Source organism: Eucyclogobius newberryi, unplaced genomic scaffold, assembly GCF_026437365.1.
Source record: "Eucyclogobius newberryi isolate DKJ021-1_F unplaced genomic scaffold, fEucNew1.0.hap1 SCAF_21, whole genome shotgun sequence".
Classification (NCBI taxonomy): Eukaryota; Metazoa; Chordata; class Actinopteri; order Gobiiformes; family Gobiidae; genus Eucyclogobius; species Eucyclogobius newberryi.
In genome coordinates this window covers 8,972,835-8,992,952 of record NW_027315846.1, presented here as the reverse complement: position 1 = coordinate 8,992,952, position 20,118 = coordinate 8,972,835, and the positions used below count along the sequence as shown (strand labels likewise).

General features: G+C 40.7%; 1 long non-coding RNA gene across 1 annotated transcript in view; it reads right to left on the bottom strand.

Annotated features, from left to right (window-relative positions):
- Window positions 1-790: 790 nt before the first annotated feature.
- LOC140370765 (uncharacterized) overlaps window positions 791-20,118 on the bottom strand; it is a 43,293-nt gene continuing 23,965 nt past the window's right edge. Inside the window, exons 2-3 of the long non-coding RNA XR_011928390.1 lie at window positions 4,214-4,359; window positions 791-868 (exon numbers count right to left, since the gene is read on the bottom strand). This is a non-coding gene — a long non-coding RNA (uncharacterized lncRNA). The remainder of the gene's footprint in view (window positions 869-4,213; window positions 4,360-20,118) is intronic.

The window sequence follows — 20,118 nt, the reverse complement described above, 5'->3', positions numbered from 1 at the left end:
AAGCGTGCGTTCTCTAAATGTGCATGAAGTGTGGAAGTGCACAGGGGAAGCAAACGTGAGAATTGTGACAGCTAGGCGTCAGAGCCATGTGAGTGCGGTAAAGAAAAACAGCACAGTGTAAAACAGCTGTCAGCGGTGTTGTTAAACCGCATTTAAATTAATCGTAAAGCCACAGCTCAGTTTAGTTTAGATCGTTTGCTGAAATGACCTCAAATGAATGAGAACAGGCACAGTCGCTAAGATGCTGAGGCAAGAAACGTCACAATGAAAGGCATTGTGGGGGCTGTACTTGCCTAAAGTCCGCATCGCTCCGCACTCGAGAAGCCGGTGGTGAAGTGCGGATCGACACCTTCTAAAGAATTGGGACGCCCTGCACACTTCAGGAGTTGAAGTGTGCAAGTGCGAGTGTTGGGACAGGGCCTCGTACGTGTGGATTCAGACATGCTACGTAGCAATTTTAGAAATATACATAAATGAAAATCTGCTGGTGCTTGCTCTAATCTCATCAGCCCTGCAGCTTTGGACAGGAAGTTAATGGACCGTTTCTATTATTAAGCCGTTTTAGATCAATATTGCGATTTACAATGCACAAACTGTGTAATATTGATCTGCATATGTTAAATCGTAAATACTTGAAAAAAGCATGATATATCTTAGAATTCTAGAGCAATGAATGCTAATTACCACTGCCAATTCTAATTATAAAAGCAAAGAGATGAGCAAAAACTCAGCGTAAAACAATAGGATATGACACAAACACCCACAGTTTAATGTACGGTATATTGGACCTACCTTGAATGCATTGCAGCGAGCCGTCCTCTGCCCGGATGGTAAAAGTCTCCCCGGGGTTAACTTGCACCAAAATTACCTGCGAAACAAAAGTCAAAAGGAAAAATTACAACACATCATTTTCGCAGCCACAGTACGTTTCAAGAACATAGCGGGGAAACGAGAAACGGCGCGGTGGCCATCCCAAAAAAAGTTGTGGAGAGATTTTGTAGCGGTCGTTTCCAAACAGCAAAAGTCACCGCTCCTGACCAATAGCCGCACAGTGGAGGTGACATAACAACTCCATTGTAGGGGCGGCAACACAGACGGATGGACTTGGCACACTAAACGATTAGGTAAGCATACGTGACGCCGGTGCACGTCTTGGGAGAAAAACCAGGTGGAAATGCGTGTCGAAAAAAAACATTACAGATAATAAGTATTCATGCATGCGGAGTCCGTCATCTCCCGGTCTTTGCCAGTCTTACCGTCAAATTGTCCGCATACAGATTGTTGAGGGAGTACACGTGGCTGTATACATGAAAAAGCCCCTCCATCGCACGCGCGCGCAGGTTTAATCACGCATGTGTCTGGGTCGGAGCGCCACAGGTGTTCCTCATGTGAAAATCCTCATCCCGCTTCCCCCAAGTCTCCGCTCGCACGCCCATCCCGAGCGCTAACCTGCTGCCTGTCCTTCCTCAGACCCGCATCAACTCGGAGCGCACGCACACACACACTTCCTGCTTCGGCGGCGGCGACGGCTGCTGCTGCTGCTGCCGCTGCTGTTGCTATAGGAACGTCGGCGTAGTACAGGACGACCCGGATTAAGGGAAGTCTCCCATATAAAAGACCAGCAAGGCGACGAGGAGCGTGTCAAGTCTGTATAATTGATCATTATCAGTAGTTTAGAGTGTGCAGTGTCCTATATATCAGTAATTAATGAAGTCCAGATAATTAAAGGGAATTGGATGCTTTTATTCAAGTACGTAAAGTGCATATATGACAGGTTAGGCAGACAAATATTGCAGAAATTTGACAAAATAATACTATTCTATAAATAATACAGTCCATTTTTTCCATCATAATCAGTAGAAGTTGGTTTGTTTGAAGCTAACTTTTCTGATTGATCTGTCTGCCATCTGCTCATTTCCATGGCCGTTTCAGAGCAATGATAAGATTAAAGATAAAGCAATAATATCTCCATGGAGACAAGCAGGTACCTGAAAAGTTGCATGGTGGGTGTAATAGCTACAGTCCCATGTGTTAATGCTGCGGTGTTTCGAGGCATCTGTGGCATAGAAACACTGTAATATCATATAAACGTGCTGAGTGCCCGGTCTGGAGTAGGTTAGGTCTGGTAGACTTTGGGGCAGACACGCAGCAGACAACACAAAACACAAGTATGCGCTTTTAGACTCAACAGACGTCTCTTCTCCCACTCGGGCACTAAAACAGCAAATACAATCGCACACACACTGTACGGGACCAAACAAGCAACGGATGAAGGCAAAATTGATGTAATCATAAGTCTGGATCCTGAGCAGACTACGGGCCGCGCACTGCAGGGAGCGACAACAGGTCCTTGCAACTGTGAGAAGGATTTTAAGCCTTTATAACCTTTACAAGAAGCAACAAACTATTTTGAATTTGTAGAAATGTCCGTTACTTTTCTTTTTCTCTCACAAAGGATGAAAAAAAAATCTCTAAATTGTATTCGAACTCCACAAAAAGTATAAATTCTGAAAAAATATGATATAAATCTGTAGAAAAAATATTGTTTTGTCAACAGTTTTTTTTTCTAGGAAGACCTAAAAATCAAGCTTTTGCCTTTACCAAAATCTACAATTAAATAAATAATAAGAAATAGTACTGTGAATTTCTTCAAACCGGGCTGTGATATCACGGACATGGATCTGACTGGTTTTCATTTGCTCATTTCATATTCTGTGATATTCTGTAGTTGTTAATCCCAATGTTTCCACTGAAATCCTTCTATATTCCACTTCCCTCTATGTATTTGCATCCATTATCCTCCATTCTGGATTTTAGAATGTATGAAAGGAGCAGCTTTTGTCCAAACTGTTATGCGCTGTAGCCAAAACACAGGCAACAAACTTCCTCTGGAGCAGGACAGTGTGTGAGATGAGACAAACAGCCCTGATGATACCAGTGTGTGTTGGTGTGTGCTGGGTTTGTTCATTTAGAGGAGTTTCAAGTTTAGAGAGATTAAAACAACATGGATAATACAGCATTTATCAACTATATACAGAGTTAACTATTATAAAGCGAGACAAAGGAACTGCTGCATAAAAGGGTATAAAATGATACTCTGCAACTGTTTGATTTAGTGTGAGACTTTAACTTCACCCAATGCATTTACAGATTGTGTAGCAAATTTCTGAGGCATTGTTAAGGTATTGTCCCGAAAAATATATACAAAATATATTGTTTTCTTAATTGGAATCTGTGGATTTTCAATTATGTTTAAAATAGAAAACATGACAATTATGCAGTTACTACTACTGTGTTCTATTAAACTATTGATGTACTGAAATAATGTGTCCTTATTAATCTTAGTTTCCATTTTAAAATCATGTGTGCTAATCGCTTGTGAGAATTCAAAGCATTTCAGAAGTGCAGAGATCAGCGGTCACAGTTAGGTGTGTAGCTCAGCTCGAGTTCTTACTGGCAGCAGCTCTTAACCAGGAAAAAACATGGCATTTTAACGGCATGGGCTTAACTTAGAAATGTCAACCAACCAGGAGCACCACTTTGCATGTTCATCGCTTTCACTTGTCTGTTAAGAAGCTGATTTATTTACAGTCTTAACCAAATTTAAAAGGTGACCTATTTCAGTGATTTACTGTTGCTGAATGCAATGCTATGGAACATTCTAGGCAAAGCAATATGTCTCCATATCGACAAGCAGGTGATGCCAAAATGATTATTATAATAAATGATTCCATAAATAAATAAATACAAATTTTGGAAAGAACATATTTGGCCTACTAAAACACATTGAAATACTGGTGTTGTTTTCAGGATTATCTTCCTTTTTGTCCGTTTTTCTTCTGATGTATCAATCTTATTTAGTTAGTTGTTTGTTTGTTTGTTTGTTTGTTTGTTTGTTTGTGTGAATGTGAGGTAGAGGGTGGGGTTTTTGTGTGTGTGACTGTATTGTCATGTTATTTTTTGTAATATTTAATTGTCGTTAATAAAAAATAAAAGATATGAATGCAATGCAAAAAAGGAAGATTGCATAGTGGATATTTAACTTGCTCCAAACTTCACTCTCCGTTGTCTGGCATCCATAAACTACAGCCACACCAACCAAATCAGTCTTGCAGTTTTTACCATTCAAAAGGATCACACATTTTGTTTTGAGCAGGTCTCACACATTCACACATCCATATCCTCTCGATCATTTCTCAGTTGAGTGTTTTACCTGCTGCGCTGCGTCTCCGTTAACCATGTGAGGGATCAGTGGGACCTCCGGGTTCAGGAGAGGGGGCGGAGCCAAGTCCAGCGGAATCGGGTCTGTCATCATCATTGTGACGTACATTCATGGAGAAATTCACTGAACTGCCCTACCTGCAATAAAACACACAAAATATACATTATAGACAAACACAGATGGACATTTAACACTTTTTTTTTTTTTACACTTTTCCTCTTTTTTTTTGAGGTTTACCACACAAAACCCATCCATTCATCGTGATTTGCATATCAAACCGGTTTTAGATCAAATTCTGCGCCATTTATTTGGGCATGGAACCAGCACAAACTTTTTACATATCCTCAAAACTGTTTAACTGTCCCTCAGCTTAGCAATTACCCAATTTTGCATCATCAAACACCTCTTGACTATAACTATTACAAGTTAATACAAATAAACTGTAATAATCCTGTTTATAATGTTTCATACCAGATTGAGAACCAAGTAGATTCATTTAATTGGTCATAATTCTCCACACAATGCAATAAAAGCAATGGAAATACAGCGACACTTCAAATAACAAATATTAATTTAGTTTGCCATTAGCAGGACTTTCACGTAAATACGCTCGCGGGTCAGTCGGCCATGTTGCCTATTCTGTTCCGGGAGCTACAGTTGGCTTCTCCACGTGGATAATTATAGCACCGAGCATGCAAAAATAACAGCATTAATTATCTTAAGTGAAAAATAACTGGGATTTATCCGAGCGGTCCATCTGGAAGAACGAAAAAAAATCCCGAAAAAGCGACGGGTGTCCTGCTGGCAACATGTGCATATTATTGTCAGAGTCTTAACCAAACGATCTCGACTTTTCGCGGCTACATCCTATATGCTAACAGCTCCGACCGCACGGGTAAACATTTGCGGCGACCCGTACAGCGAACATGGTCCCCGAGGGTAAAACGCAAGGGATTCCCAAACGACGTACAGCAGGAAGTGAGCCAAAAAAAAACGTAATGGTGATGTATTTCAGCACAGCACCTCGACGTACAGAACGCACGTGGGTTTATGGCCAGAGGTGGATTAGAGAATGACGTAGTGAGGTTCAATTCACTGTCGCTGAGGGAAATTACAGATAAAGAGTGGCTGATTAGAGGTTGTTGGCTCCTATTAGCGCAAATGGGCCAACCCAAGTATGACATGGGTAAAACTATACATGCAGATATACTTACTTTACATTCAAACGCTTTCAGAAGACAAAGATAATGCTACCATATATTATTATTTGTAAATTAGAACTTCATTGACATCTGCTACTTCTACAATAGTGGTAAAATATAAAATATCTTAGCAACTAATAATAATAATAATAATAACTTTTATTTACATAGCGCTTTTCAGTGACCCAAAGACGCTGAACATAATAAAAAAGGGAGGGGTATTTACAGACAGGGGGGACAACACGTACAATACACATTAATATACAGATAAAATGAACAAGACAGAAGAAGTAGAGAGAAAAAGATGGGGATGTAACAGGGGGTAGAAGTGTAGGCAATGGGGTAGAGGAGGCTAGCACTACAACTATGGGAAATACAAGGGAAATTTTATATAATCAATTTTAATATAGCCTAATATCAAAATAAAGTTACATTAGAGTGCGTTAGAGAAGAATATTTGATGAAAAAACAATAATCCAGGAGTTTAAAATGAATATAATTTGCATCTACTGTCTTTAGACCCTAATCAAACACAAAAATAACTGAATAAATGAAACAAGATTACCGCAAGAACTTGTACAACAACTTCTTCTACAGTTTTCTTACTTTTTTACTGCACAAAATATTAAAGACATTGTAACCTTGCCTTAGAACAATCATTATTGTATCTCATCTATACAACCTTAAATAAAAGCATGTTTTAGACAATGCAGCCTGCTACTATCAAGCAACATATCTAAATAAAAGTTTAGTGTTACTTTCCACACCAATACATAACACACACACATACACATCTTATACTTTTACTACTTTCTTAAATAAAATATGATCTTGAAAATGCAGTTTTAGGGGGGAAGTCAAATTATATTTTTTCTATATTGCAAACGTGATTAGATTTGTGGTATATGTTTAATAAGTAGAATTCTGTTCACACTGTAAACAACTCCAGTAGCATCAATATATGACAGAAAAATAACCCCATGAATATAAGAACATGCTTGGAAAGGTCTTAACATACAGGTACGAGATGTTTCTACAAAAAGAGGACATTCTATGATGGAAATAACTGTGATTTGCGATCGATTGTGCCGCCCTAAAATACACTGTGCGCATAATAGTCCGGTAAAACCTTGAAATCACTTTGCACGGTCTTTATTAGCAGCGTGCATTCCAGTGAGCAGCTGTGTGCCATAGTGTGGGCCCTCTTTCAGCCGCTCGTCCCATAACACTGACACAGAGGTCTTTGAGGGTCACTCGAACACACAGGTGGGGTATCTTACTGTCCCAGGAAAAACACCACCAGGGTCTCCTTCCCACCCCTCCTTCACTCAATGTATCCACGCAATCCCATAATCCTAAACACAGGCAGCTATCTCTTCTTTTCTTCTAACTCCTCCATCTCAGCCTGGACATCCCACATTGAATTCATGCATAAACTAGTTCAACATTGGGAGTAAACCCGGAACTAAACCTGGACCAGACCACGGTTAAATTAAGTACAACAGGACCCAACAAAGACTACATCAGGAATTCATTCTTTAGACTTCGAGGCCCGAATTATCCTATTGTCCTGAGTCTAGGTTTTTTTTTTGTAAAAGTGGGAAACACAGAGGCGCTGACAACGATGCAGACAAAGATGCAGACAACGCTAAAACGCTAAAGCCAGTGCTGCCAGGAAAAAGACTGTGAGGAGCAAAGATTCGGGTCTGGATGACAAATGAAAAGGCACATTTTGGATGAGCAGGCAACCGCTGTGTCATGTCCAGTCGCTCAAAATAAACCCCAATTTGAAGAGGAATTCTCTACATTTGGAGAAGAGGAACACTGTCAAATACAGCTTAGCAAGCAGGTAGTTAAATATAGGACAAATGTACATTTTGTAAGATTTCAAGGCTTCTTCCGAGGCATTACATATCACAAAGGCCTGGATTCATAACAGGAACCTTCAATTCCAAAGGCAACTGTTAATGTGGACCACAACCAGCTCCATCCAATCAAGTTTTTCTTTTCAGGTTAATTAGAACTTAGAATTACCTTTTGAATTATCTTGATTAGACATGAAACAAAAAGGAGTCACATGGTGATGGCATTTATAAGGCCAAAGTATGGATAAATAAGATCAGGGCATGCAAGATAATAATATATGGAATATAATACATATATAAACACAACAGGATCAGAACAATAGTGATTGATTTTCTTTGCACTCTTCTCTTTTATGTGTTCAACTTGTTTTGTGATTTTAATGTTTTATTTTCCTCTTTGAATTGCCTTGTGTACTAATAGTGCTCTACAAATAAACTTGCCTAGTGCAAAACAGTATTATCTAGTTGAGGGGTTATGGGTCATGTCATGGTATGTGAGGTTTGCAATACAAAAGTTTAAATGAGTCAACGTCTTTTTTTAAATGACACCATTTCTCTGCATTCATTGAAGAAAAAGGCCTTAGCGTGGACATCATGTAAACTCCAAAACGACATGTATTGCTTTTTCAGACTATTCGATTTTGCTGACATACAACTACCTCCGTGACTGTCCCATGTATGCGAGGGGAAACTAAGTCTTCACTATAAGCCTCTCTAAGACCATCCTGATAGATAGATAAACCGCAATGTGTTAAATTGAGCTTGCCGATGTCCCGTTATATAATTACTTGGCAGAAGTTTGTCTCTAAATTTAAACGCTTAACCTTTCACTGCAATTTGGGCGAAGTGATGTATGAAATTGCAGAGTGAGGAGGCGAGCTTTAAAAAGATTGGAGATGTCAAGAGAGCGGCTGCGTTTTGGACTGATGTTACCTGGTTAAGTGAAGGAGAAGAAGGATTCTGTATTCAGTCACACGTCAAAGTAAAATACTGCAAAATACAACTATTGCAACTACTACTGCTTCTAGAGACATTTAAAACCACACTCAAGTAGACGTAATGCGTGTCATACTGGGTGTAAATTTACTACTACAACTACTACTGCACTACTGCGTCACTACTTACTCAAACTGGAAATGAAACCATAAACCAAAATACACTGCCTGTCCAAAAAGTCGCCACTTGGATGGGTGATGATCTTTCGGATGCAACACGGTATTTTAAACCCGACTGATGCAGTGAGAGGCTTCTAATTTCAGAAAGACAAATCCCGTGGTCATGGCGAAGATGTCCGTGTGTTTGATACGGGTCAAATCATTGGCGTCGAGCAGAGAAAACATCTAAGGAGAAGCAGAAACTAATGTACTACAGATCTGGAGAAGGCTTTGTGCAGTTGTCACGCTCTCTCATCATCAATACAAGATCAATAGGTGAAAAATAATGCAAAACCGGATGGAAATAAATATTTTAAGACTGCAGAAGTTTATTGAAATTATGCCACTGAGAATGTGTGCCGTAATCAAAGCTTAAGGTGGTCCTACCAAATATTAGAGCAGTCTATTTACAATTATTTACTCTAAAAAGCATCTACTACTACTACGACTGTGATTGGACTTGATTAAGGAAACTTTGACTACTACTACAACAAATTAAATCAAATCAAGGACAAAATCAGGTCTAAACCAGGACAAATCCAGATAAAGCCAAGGCTAAACCAGGTCAAATTCCAAGATAGGCTCCTCAAACTTAATATTCAAACAACAAACAGTTCTCGAGTACATAAGTAACTGCCTCTCGAGAACCGCTGCATCTCGTATGTGCATTACCGCTCAGACAGGGACTTTCTGTTTTAGACATAGACCGCTCACAGACGTTCGCTCTCACTCTGCGGGACAAGTGAAGGATTGTCCTCTGTATCCGACGTGGAATTTTTCATTTAACATTTTATCCCAGGCGGGAATCGACACCTTATTCCTCCCACATTCCTCTGGGAAGGGGAACCACACTGTCCACACTGTGCAGGGGGATGTCTGTAGCTGTCAGCGCCACTGTCCATCTGGTCGTGATTTCACCCACAAACAACGCTGATTGTTCATTCATGCAGTACACACTTGTAGGCTTTACGTCCCAGCGGTGGGAGAGGTGATAAGGAGGATGAATGAATGAACTTTTACTGAGAGTTGGCGCTGTAGTAGCAGTAGCAGCAGCAGCAGCAGCAGCAGCAGCAGCAGCAGCAGCAGCAGTATTTATACAGTATCTTATTACATAATTGTCATTAAAAAAATAATAGTTGGTACAGATTGGGTACCATGCACGGGGGGTATAAGCAGTAGTAGAAGTAGAAGTTCATGTTTTTTGGTATAGTCGGTAGAGAGCCCGTAGAGTGTCCGTAGAGTGCCCGTTGAGTGTCCGTAGAGTGTCCGTAGAGTGCCCGTAGAGTGCCCGTAGAGTGCCCGTAGAGTGTCCGTAGAGTGCCCGTAGAGTGCCCGTAGAGTGCCCGTAGAGTGCCCGTAGAGTGCCCGTAGAGTGTCCGTAGAGTGTCCGTAGAGTGTCCGTAGAGTGCCCGTTGAGTGTCCGTAGAGTGCCCGTAGAGTGCCCGTAGAGTGCCCGTAGAGTGCCCGTAGAGTGTCCGTAGAGTGCCCGTAGAGTGCCCGTAGAGTGCCCGTAGAGTGCCCGTAGAGTGTCCGTAGAGTGTCCGTAGAGTGCCCGTTGAGTGCCCGTAGAGTGCCCGTAGAGTGCCCGTAGAGTGCCCGTAGAGTGCCCGTTGAGTGTCCGTTGAGTGCCCGTAGAGTGTCCGTAGAGTGTCCGTAGAGTGTCCGTAGAGTGCCCGTAGAGTGCCCGTAGAGTGCCCGTAGAGTGCCCGTAGAGTGTCCGTAGAGTGTCCGTAGAGTGTCCGTAGAGTGTCCGTAGAGTGTCCGTAGAGTGCCCGTAGAGTGCCCGTAGAGTGTCCGTAGAGTGCCCGTAGAGTGCCCGTAGAGTGTCCGTAGAGTGTCCGTAGAGTGTCCGTAGAGTGTCCGTAGAGTGCCCGTAGAGTGTCCGTAGAGTGTCCGTAGAGTGCCCGTAGAGTGCCCGTAGAGTGCCCGTAGAGTGCCCGTTGAGTGCAGGTATAGTACAGGTTTAGTACGTTCTACTTGCCCTGGGCTAGACCTGGGCTAGCCCAAGCTTAGCCCAGGTTTAGCCCAGGTCTAGCCTAGGTTTAGCCCAAGTTTAGCCCAGGTTTAGCACAGGTTTAGCACAGGTCTAGCCCAGGTCTAGCCCAGGTCCAGCCCAGGTCCAGCCCAGGTCCAGCCCAGGTCCAGCCCAGGTTTAGCCCAGGTTTAGCCCAGGTCAAGCCCAGGTCAAGCCCAGGTTTAGCCCAGGTTTAGCCCAGGTTTAGCCCAGGTTTAGCCCAGGTTTAGCCCAGGTTTAGCACAGGTCTAGCCCAGGTTTAGCCCAGGTTTAGCCCAGGTTTAGCCCAGGTTTAGCCGTTTGTACTTTCATTATATCAGCTTTAGACTAAACGTGTGCCTGGTTTTGTCAGATTTTCAGTTCTGTCTGGTTAATTCCTCAAAGAGAATTCTTACAAAAATAAATGTCACTTTTCTCAGAGTTTCCTTTGCCCGTTTTTGTTTTGGGTAAAACTCATTCTCACTTGAATAACTCTACTTTAAATGTTCTCGAGTGGTTTTGGTGAACAGTTTGAGACTCAATAGTCCAGTGTTCAGCAGACACCAAACAGCCCAGCCCAGAGCAACACACGGCCCATTACTCAGAGTCTGTCCTGATGGAGCATAATGGACATTCACATCAGGCTCACAGACACGCTGACACACTTCCACCGGACACTTTACACCTCACACCAATGTACCAGGTCAGCAAGCTCCAGACTAGACAGGTTCTCTGTGGCCATATCTGAGCGTTTACAATGAAGCTCATACAGCAAACTGCACAGGTGAAAGGCATCGACAGCAAACGGGTGATAACAGACAATAGAACGTGATAAAGCACTGATAAACCCTATGAACTTTACGTTACTTAATGATTTTATAATGGCCGTGTCGGTTGATGGTGATGCAATTTATTTAGTAAGCATACATAGTAAAGAATATTTGGTGCAATAGCCTGGCAATTTGGTGTAATAGCCTGTACATTGCAAATAGAAACATAGCAAGGCATTTGTGGCTTAGATTCCTGCTTAGGTAGATCAGTGTTCTCGCCGAGGGGTTTTGGCATGGTGGGCCGCCATGCTCCGGCAGGCCCCCGCCATGCCCAAAAGATTCCGCCATGCTCAAAAGATACCGCCAGGTATTAAGGTCGAGCACCGCGGTGCCTTTTGCTTGGCCGCCGCACGGCGATCTGGAGCAACGTGCGCCCGCACGGTGCATGCTCGGCCGTGCGGGCGAACGCCGTAGGTGCGAGCGAAAAAGAAATTCGGCACGGTTTGTCCCACCGCCATCCTCCAACCTCAACCCAGTGAGAACACTGTAGATAATTCAAAAATGTCAGTTTATCAATCTAAACCGCGGTCTACATCAGGACTAAACCGGTCTCACGTCAGGACCAAATCAAAGCAAGTGTAAACGCAGCCTAATGTGTCAACAACCAAATGTCTGTTTAAAGACTATGCCCCAAAGCAAGATTGAGTGTTTTCCGATTAGCCAAGAAGAAAAAGCACCGAATTTCAGTGCCAAAGCAATTCTCCAAGTCTTGATGGTGGAAAAGGTTTTAAATGTAGTCACCAGGACACGGTTTTCAAAATCGAGACGTTTTGACTGCCATCCAGAAGTCAGAAATAGAGAAATCTTTTCCCATCATTCCCATTCCTCTAGTTTGAAAGTTTGATATCATAAAACTGGTCACAAACTTAAGTAAATGTGACAAACACAGACAGATAAAAAAAGTACTTCAATCAATATGAGTAACTTGGACTTTCCACCTTCTCTGTTTGGACAAAGTTCACAAAGGACAATGCTCAATAGATTAAAAAAGCAGATGATCAAGCCTAAACGTTTGAGCTGTCCACAGACTAGGAAATCAAAACGTTCGTATTATTAAAACATGAAACTTAATCCGACCAGTTTTATTACGTCCAAACGTTTTGATTGATCATTTTCATCTTTGTGTGGGCTGTGAAATAAATTTATCGCGCGAGTAACTACACTGAAATACATCAATAAAATGTGAATTCATCTCGACATCTTTCCCACTCTATCACCTAATTACACCCACTCTCTCATTCATCAGCCACGGCACTCAAATAACTGCAGTTGTACTTCGACGGTGTAATCTGCGGCTCACTCGAGGGCCACTCCACGGTAAACGCACTGGAGAACAGGCCGGCGGTCATTCATTTGAACGCTGATGTACTGTGCGCTCGCCGTGCATCAAGCGTGTGCCACATTGTTCCCAGAAGTGATCGTGTCGCGAAAACAGGATAAACATCGATTTCAGATGTAATCCTCGAGTCCGGTGGAGCGGCATTATCGGCGCGCAAACGGCAGCGAGAGACGGGGAGAGGGAGAAAGAGAGGACGGAAGTCTGTATCAGCGAAGGACACCGGCTCAGGCAGACGTTCAAACAGGATAAGGAACAGAATTGTTTACGATAAATAATGTTCAAACTTCCATTTTGATAGTAAGGAAAAGCTTGATACTCAACACAGACTTCAATGGCAAAATGGAGATTAAATGCAATAGAAGATGTTACCATTTTTTATTTTTTATTTTAATTTTTGACATTTTAAAAACTAAAAGATGTATCTGGGACTATTTTGAGGTAGTACCCTACACCTTTAAATTTTAGCTTAAAAATAATAGCACCTTTTAAATGTATTCAATTTAAAAGGTCTTTCTTTAGAGAAATTCTCTACAATGAGTGTCTGGAATGCCTGCCAAGGTGGTCCGATAAATTTGGATTTGGCTAGGTGTTATTTATTTTATTTTATTTATTTTATTTATTTTATTTATTTTATTTATTTTATTTATTTTATTTATTTTATTTATTTTATTTATTTTATTTATTTTATTTATTTTATTTATTTTATTTATTTATTTATTTTTCATTTCGTTAATTTTATTGTATTTCTGTTTCTGTAATTTCTTTGTGATTTGAATGCATTTTTCCTGCTGTGTGAAGCACTTAAAATTGCCTTGTGTATGAAATGTGCTCTATAAATAAACTTGCCTTGCCTTCCCTAGAAGACAGTAAAATAGAAATGTAGTTACTTAAATTTCATCATGTGGTTCTCATTATGCGTGGATTTCAACTTCCTGTTTATGGGTGACATTTTTGGGGTCATTTGACAATTCAGAATACATATATTTATTTTCATTGCTAAGGCGACAGTGTTAATTTTTCAGCCCTCTGGACCTTTCTTGAATACAGCTGTACAATAAGTTTAGTTTGCGTTTATTTTACTCATTTTAACCGGTACTGTTGATACATTTCTTCAGATGATCTAGTTTCTATACTTGCTCAGTCATTTCTGGACCACCCCAAAAGAAGGTTAGTGATGAGACTTGGTAAGAAACATATTTGCACTTTAACTTTCTACATTTTCTAAATCCTGTAAATATTCAAGCCAAATCAGTAAAATGCATAGATTATTGGGATTAACAAGGTATGTGATATTGTGTATGGTTCACATTTTACAAGATAACAACATTTGTAAATGGAAAAAGTTGATGAGAGCCCTTTTACTACTTGCAACACACTTCCAACACTCGTCTGAACTTCTTCACAGCTCCAAAATATCATAAGAGACATTAAAAACAGATCAAAAACACAAACTGATTTAGTTGTACTTACTTTCAAATGGCAATTTTCCTGCATCTTAACAACATCAGCTAGTCTGGGTTAGTGTGGTTGACTGCCATGACATTTCCATAAGCTGCATATTATAAAGTGATACTAAGATACGTTAAAATATACATATGACACAAGCGTATCATTGTAGGGCAAATCATTCGTTAGAAGGAAAATGGAAAAAGAAACCAAACTTTCCCCTGCACAGTTCTATGTAAATATGTGGTTTTGAAATTGAAGTGAACCCACTCACTGGGTCTTGTGATAAATAAGGAACTTTGTGGTTTGTAACACCACAAAAAAGTCCTTTAAAGGGCACTGACACAATAAACTCGACCTAACAATAGCTGAGAAAAATGTGTCAAATTATTTGGTAAAATTTCCCAACAGGGACAGTTACGTGTACTGACTATATCTTTGGTGGCAGAAGGTCCTGTTTGTCTCTACGCTGCTTGCTTTGCCTGGAATGCTGTAGCAATCTTGCATTTATATTCAAATGTGAACACAATTAATGGAACCCAGACATCCAAAACATTCAAAAAGTTAAAGAAAAAAACTGTAATACATAAAAAAATCATAAAAAAACACCAAGATAGGCTCTACTTTTTAACCTTTTTAACGCTCCATCTTCCCATTGTACAAAACAACAGGAACATTTTGGCCTATTTTGCAGCCTGCTCATGATGTCCTGTCAAACCTTTGATTCTTTATGACACACAACCTGACCGAATGAGTGTCGTGCATGTAAACGTGTTGACATAAGAGGCACCAAATAGCACAGGGAGGACGTAGCTGTAGGTGTCCCCTTCCCTGGTGCCGGCGTGTTAAGCAGTGAGGTGCGTTCTCGGGTATCAGGGCTTAGAGAACGACCTACTGTACATCTGATCCATGGGAATACATAGAAGATTTTACTAAACAGTTGGCGAGGAAGGCAATGTTGACGGAATACTTATACATTTATATTTATGACAATAAGATGATGATTATTTTGTCAGAAATGTGTTAAACTGTGCTAGAAATGTGCCTGTATGGGTGCTTTAGGTCCTGGTTTGATCCCAGTTTAGTCCTGATGGTTTGGCCCGGCTCAAATATTGGTATGTCCTGGTTTAGTTCAGGTTTATTTCTGGGTTTAATCTCAGTTCAGTCCCAATTTTGACACGGTATGTGCAAGTGTTGTCCTGGTTTGGTTGAGGTTTTGGTCCAGATGTGCACTTTGACTCGGTTGTGGGTTTAGTCCCGGGTTCAGTCCCAGTTTAGTCCCAAATTCAATATGGCGTTTGTGAGAGAGTTGAAGTTCAAGTGTGACAATGTGAATGAACTGCAAAACCGCCCACAAAAGTTCAGAAATATCACTTGGTCTTTACATCCGAACGTTTGTGCAGTTTTATTAGACAATACAATCAATATCCAATAGCTTTTTTAATTAATTATCTACACGAAAAAGCAGTATATAGATAATATAGTCTTTAAAATGTCTCAACCGTGACCTCCAAACCATTCGCTAATCAAGTGTTGATAATATCATTCTATTAGTGTCATAATGAGCAATCAACTCAATAAACTATATCATCATTTGCCATATTTCACACGTAATACAGCGGGACACACTTGCACAAAGACCGGGTGATGTATTGCAGCTGTCTCGAGTTAAAAAAGGGGGTCGTCGCTTCTAAATATTGTGGGAAAGTGCCACCAATACCACTCCCATTGAAGTCCAGCTCTTCTTACAAAAGGTATTCAGTGTATGGGAGACCTGCCTCGCTCTTTCCCCAGATTGAGGAGGAAAAAAGAGCAGAGAGGTGGAGTGGAGAAGGGGGGGGCAGGAGAGCGAGAGAGCGAACGGGGTGGAGAGGAATGCCTATAGAGAGAAGAAGAAGGACACACACGTACACACAGGCGCTCGGCACAAAGACACTGATTGAGAAAAGATGAACCCGACTCCAGTTCCCACACTTATTTCCAAGTGACGTTTTCAATTCAGAGCGTTCAGAATATTTTAAACATTTACGTTGATCAATTACATGATCAAAATCAACGTATTTCTACTTATCTGATTGTCTGACCAACTATTCTTCATTCTCAAATGGGCACGAGGCAACTTTTCTAGTCTTCTATCTTGCATTTTTGTCACTGCAATTGGTTTTAATGCTGAAAAATCCCCTTTTGTTGGAAGTGGGGTCGCCTCTCCGCAGATCTGGCCTGTAACTACGCCCGATGGCATCACCTGCTTGTCTCCATGTCGATGAAAACGTTTAATGTCATACAGTGGGAAGCAAAAACATCTCCATGGGGAACTAGGAAAAGAACATAGTGCACATTTGATGATTTTAATTGTGTTCTTACTTAAATGTGCTGTACCTCATCTAACAAAAACTAAAAATCAACAACAACAAAAACACACAATTATCCAGTACAATGAGTTTAGAACTGTTTCACAATTTTCCATACTGACTTTATCCGTCACAGTAACGCTAACGCTAACTACAAAACAGCACACTTCCTAGTTTTGGGAGAAGAAAAGTGCTCTATAATCAGATGTAGACAGCACACAGCAGTCTCATTTTGCCCCAAAGAGCTGCTTTTACAACATATCCGGACTACGTTAGGTACAGCCGCTTTAAATAAGGCACTGGAGTTACGAGTAGCTTAAAAATTAAAACATTACAATGAACTGCATCTCCACAGTTTTGTCATTCAATGTCTTTCAAATCACATTCAACCAATCCATGACGTCAATGGCAATACCATTCCTCAAGTTACGAATATTTACAATCTAACTGCTCTACTGTCGAAGAGTTCAACCCCAGCTCCTCCTCAAAGAACTTCAAGATCTGACAAATTACTTACGTCCAATAATTCGTCATCGTGCTTAACTTGGGGGGGAAAAGAACAACAAAAAAAGCCAAACAGAGACGCATACCGTATGAAAACGAACAAAAACTGTCCTCCTCACTTTCCTGCGCTCGGCTTCTGCACGAGCGCCGCATGCACAGATTTGCCAGCGAGTCTCCGGTCGGCGTCCCGTGGCCCTGTAATTGCGGTAATGATATGTCATCCACGGAGACGCAGAGCAGCGGGTGGGGAGAGGAATGCGGCGGACACGCTCGCACAGCCGTGTACCGACAAGCTCCAGAGACAAACTCCCTCAACGTTAAACCTGTAGGGCACCTTTTTATTTTTACCTTAACACTCAGATATGTCTCCTGTCTGACTACGGCATCGCTATTTTTAATCATCAAACGCGATCAGAAAAGGTGCATCGCTGTGAATATACGACCTTGGGCAGTACACTTCAAGGATGTAACGATTACAAGTTGTAGTTTGTAATGATATTATTACGAGATTAAGAAACGTCTAGATTTGATATAATAACGTCATTATTCTCGATTATTGAAAGTGAAATCCTGTGTGCACTTTCACACAAATGGTCTAAAAGATTCTTAGTTTTGGCCGGGGTGCAACTTATACTTTATACTTATATACTTATAAGTCGCTCCGGAGTATAAGTATAAGTGATATTATTTGTTATTTTCACATTTGCAACCACATTTCATACTCCCGTGTGACTTATATATGTTTTTTTCTTCTCTATTATGCATTTTTTGGCTTGTGCTACTTATAGTCCGAAAAATACGGTATGTGACTAGCTTTATGAAATCAAACTTTGAGGACGATAAAGTAAAGTTAATATCGCATAAATAGTCAGATAAAAGCACTTTACGTTTTGGTAAAGTTGAATTGAAAATGTCCATTTTGCTTTAAAATCCTCAACTTAACTGAACAATCTTTACAATAGTACAATTAATCACAATCAAATCACAATTACTATTTGCAGTGTTTGAGGGGAAAAACAAAAAAACAACACAATTGAAGGTAATAGAATGGCCTCATCAAACAACAAATTATTATGTTTTTAAAAAGAACAAATCCTGTGATAGCAAATAGCCCCTTAACAATTACCAAATCCAAACAGAATATTGTAACTTTTCAACGGTCAAAACGTTGCCTCTAACAGGAAACTGAAACCCATGTAGAGTTTCGGTGTACATGTTCCAAGATGTAAGAGTTTCATATTTCAATCCGCTCTCAAACGCTCCGGGATGTGTGTAAAATGTGCACTGCTGAATCTCAATCACAGAAAATGACTCTTTATCATAATTGCAAAACTGAAATACAACAACTTCTCCCCAAAAAGTTGCGGCCGTAGTCAGCGTCTACATCGTGGGGGATCTTGCGCTGGCCTATGCAGAGGGAGTAGTAGACCATGGCGTGGACTTGGTTGACGACAGCGACCATAAATCATGGGCTAAATGGGGACACACGAAGCAGACGCTGAACTCCGAGCGATTCCGATCGAGCAACACCGGTGTCCTCGTCTCAACCGTTCACTCGGCACGGGGTTTTACACGATGTCTCTTCACGGTTGCTCCACGCGGCATTCCCCTCACTGTCTCCAAGCTGGGGCTGTGGTGGGTTTCCACACTGTGCTCGTAACTCGAGGCAGATGCTATGCTAACGGCAGCAACACCCCGAATGTTCCCATGATGCAATGTCAAATAGGGATATGGGAAAACGTGCTGAACTAAAAAATTCCCCGATACGCTTCAGCAACATGCAGTAACCAGTCCAAAAGTGTTTTAGATATCCATTTATTTATTTATAAGAGTGAAATAAATACCATATTTTCCGGATAATAAGACGTGACTTTTTACATAGTTTTGGCCGAGGTGCGACTTATACTCCGGAGCGATTTATTTATGTGATATTATTTGTTATTTTCCTACTGACAACCACAAGAGGGCGCTCTAGGCTCTAAGCGACGCAGAAGAAGAATCTGCACTTCCTCTTCCTCTGGAGTTTGTGGAGTTGTTTAGAAGTGACACAGAGGAAGAAGAATTCAATGGATTTAGTGATTTGGGGTAAAACTGATGCTTTGCTAAATTTGTTAGCATGTTCTTTATGCTATAGTTATCTGAATAACTGTTCATATGTTACGTTAACATACCAGACACTTACCACAGTTCTGTCTGTGCCTCATGTAGCTGAAGGTGTTAGCGTTAGCATACGTACACCTATTCACCATGTTCTCTCATCTGTTATTATTTTAAATTGCATTTCAAGATTAAATGTCTGTTCTTGGTCTTGGATTTTATCAAAGAAATTTCCCCCAAAAATGAGACTTATACTCCAGTGCGACTTATATATGTTTTTATCTTCTCTATTATGCATTTTTTGGCTGGTGCAATTTATATTCCGGAGCAATTTATAAACCGGAAATTACGGTACTGGTAATGAGGGTTTGTTCATCCCCTTCTTGTCTCCATGGAGATGTTATTGCTTTGCCTGCAATAGTACAACATTAAACCTTTCAATCTTGCATTTATTCAATTACAAGCATTTTTGTTGTTGAAGAAATAACGTAAAAACATTCATTATACTGTTAGCGCGCTTAAGGCCGTCACAATGGAGCTGGAGACGTTTAATACCATACCTTCTGCTATAACCTTCTAATCAAAGCTAGGGATGTAACAATATCCGAAATACCGTGACATCGCAAATTATAAGCCATTATAAGCTCTTTAGTTCATTGTTTTGTAGCAGCAATAACTTGTGCGAATCCTTCCGTCATATTCCACACGCTTGACAAGGCATTTTTAAAAGGAAAAAGTAGTATTTTTTGCAATTCTGTTAACCCTTCTGCATTACCACAATCAATATCATTAAATGCATATCGAGAAATCAATATCATGATAACATCGTACCGTGAGACTGGCATATCGTTACAGAAGAGAATCGTTGGAGAATAATTGTATAAAGACTACACGGATCGTCTCTATAGTCACGGGTATCGGCTTCCTGTTCTTTTAAATTGTTCATTTCTATGGCAACGGTCCCAATTTATCATCAATCTGAAAACCATGGATATCCACAATACCCAAGCATTTATTTAACATTTCTTTATATCAGATGCCCTCCCATAGACAATTGTTCACAGCATTTTTTGTGGGAGTTGAACCTCTTGTGTTAATCTCGTAAATTCACGCAT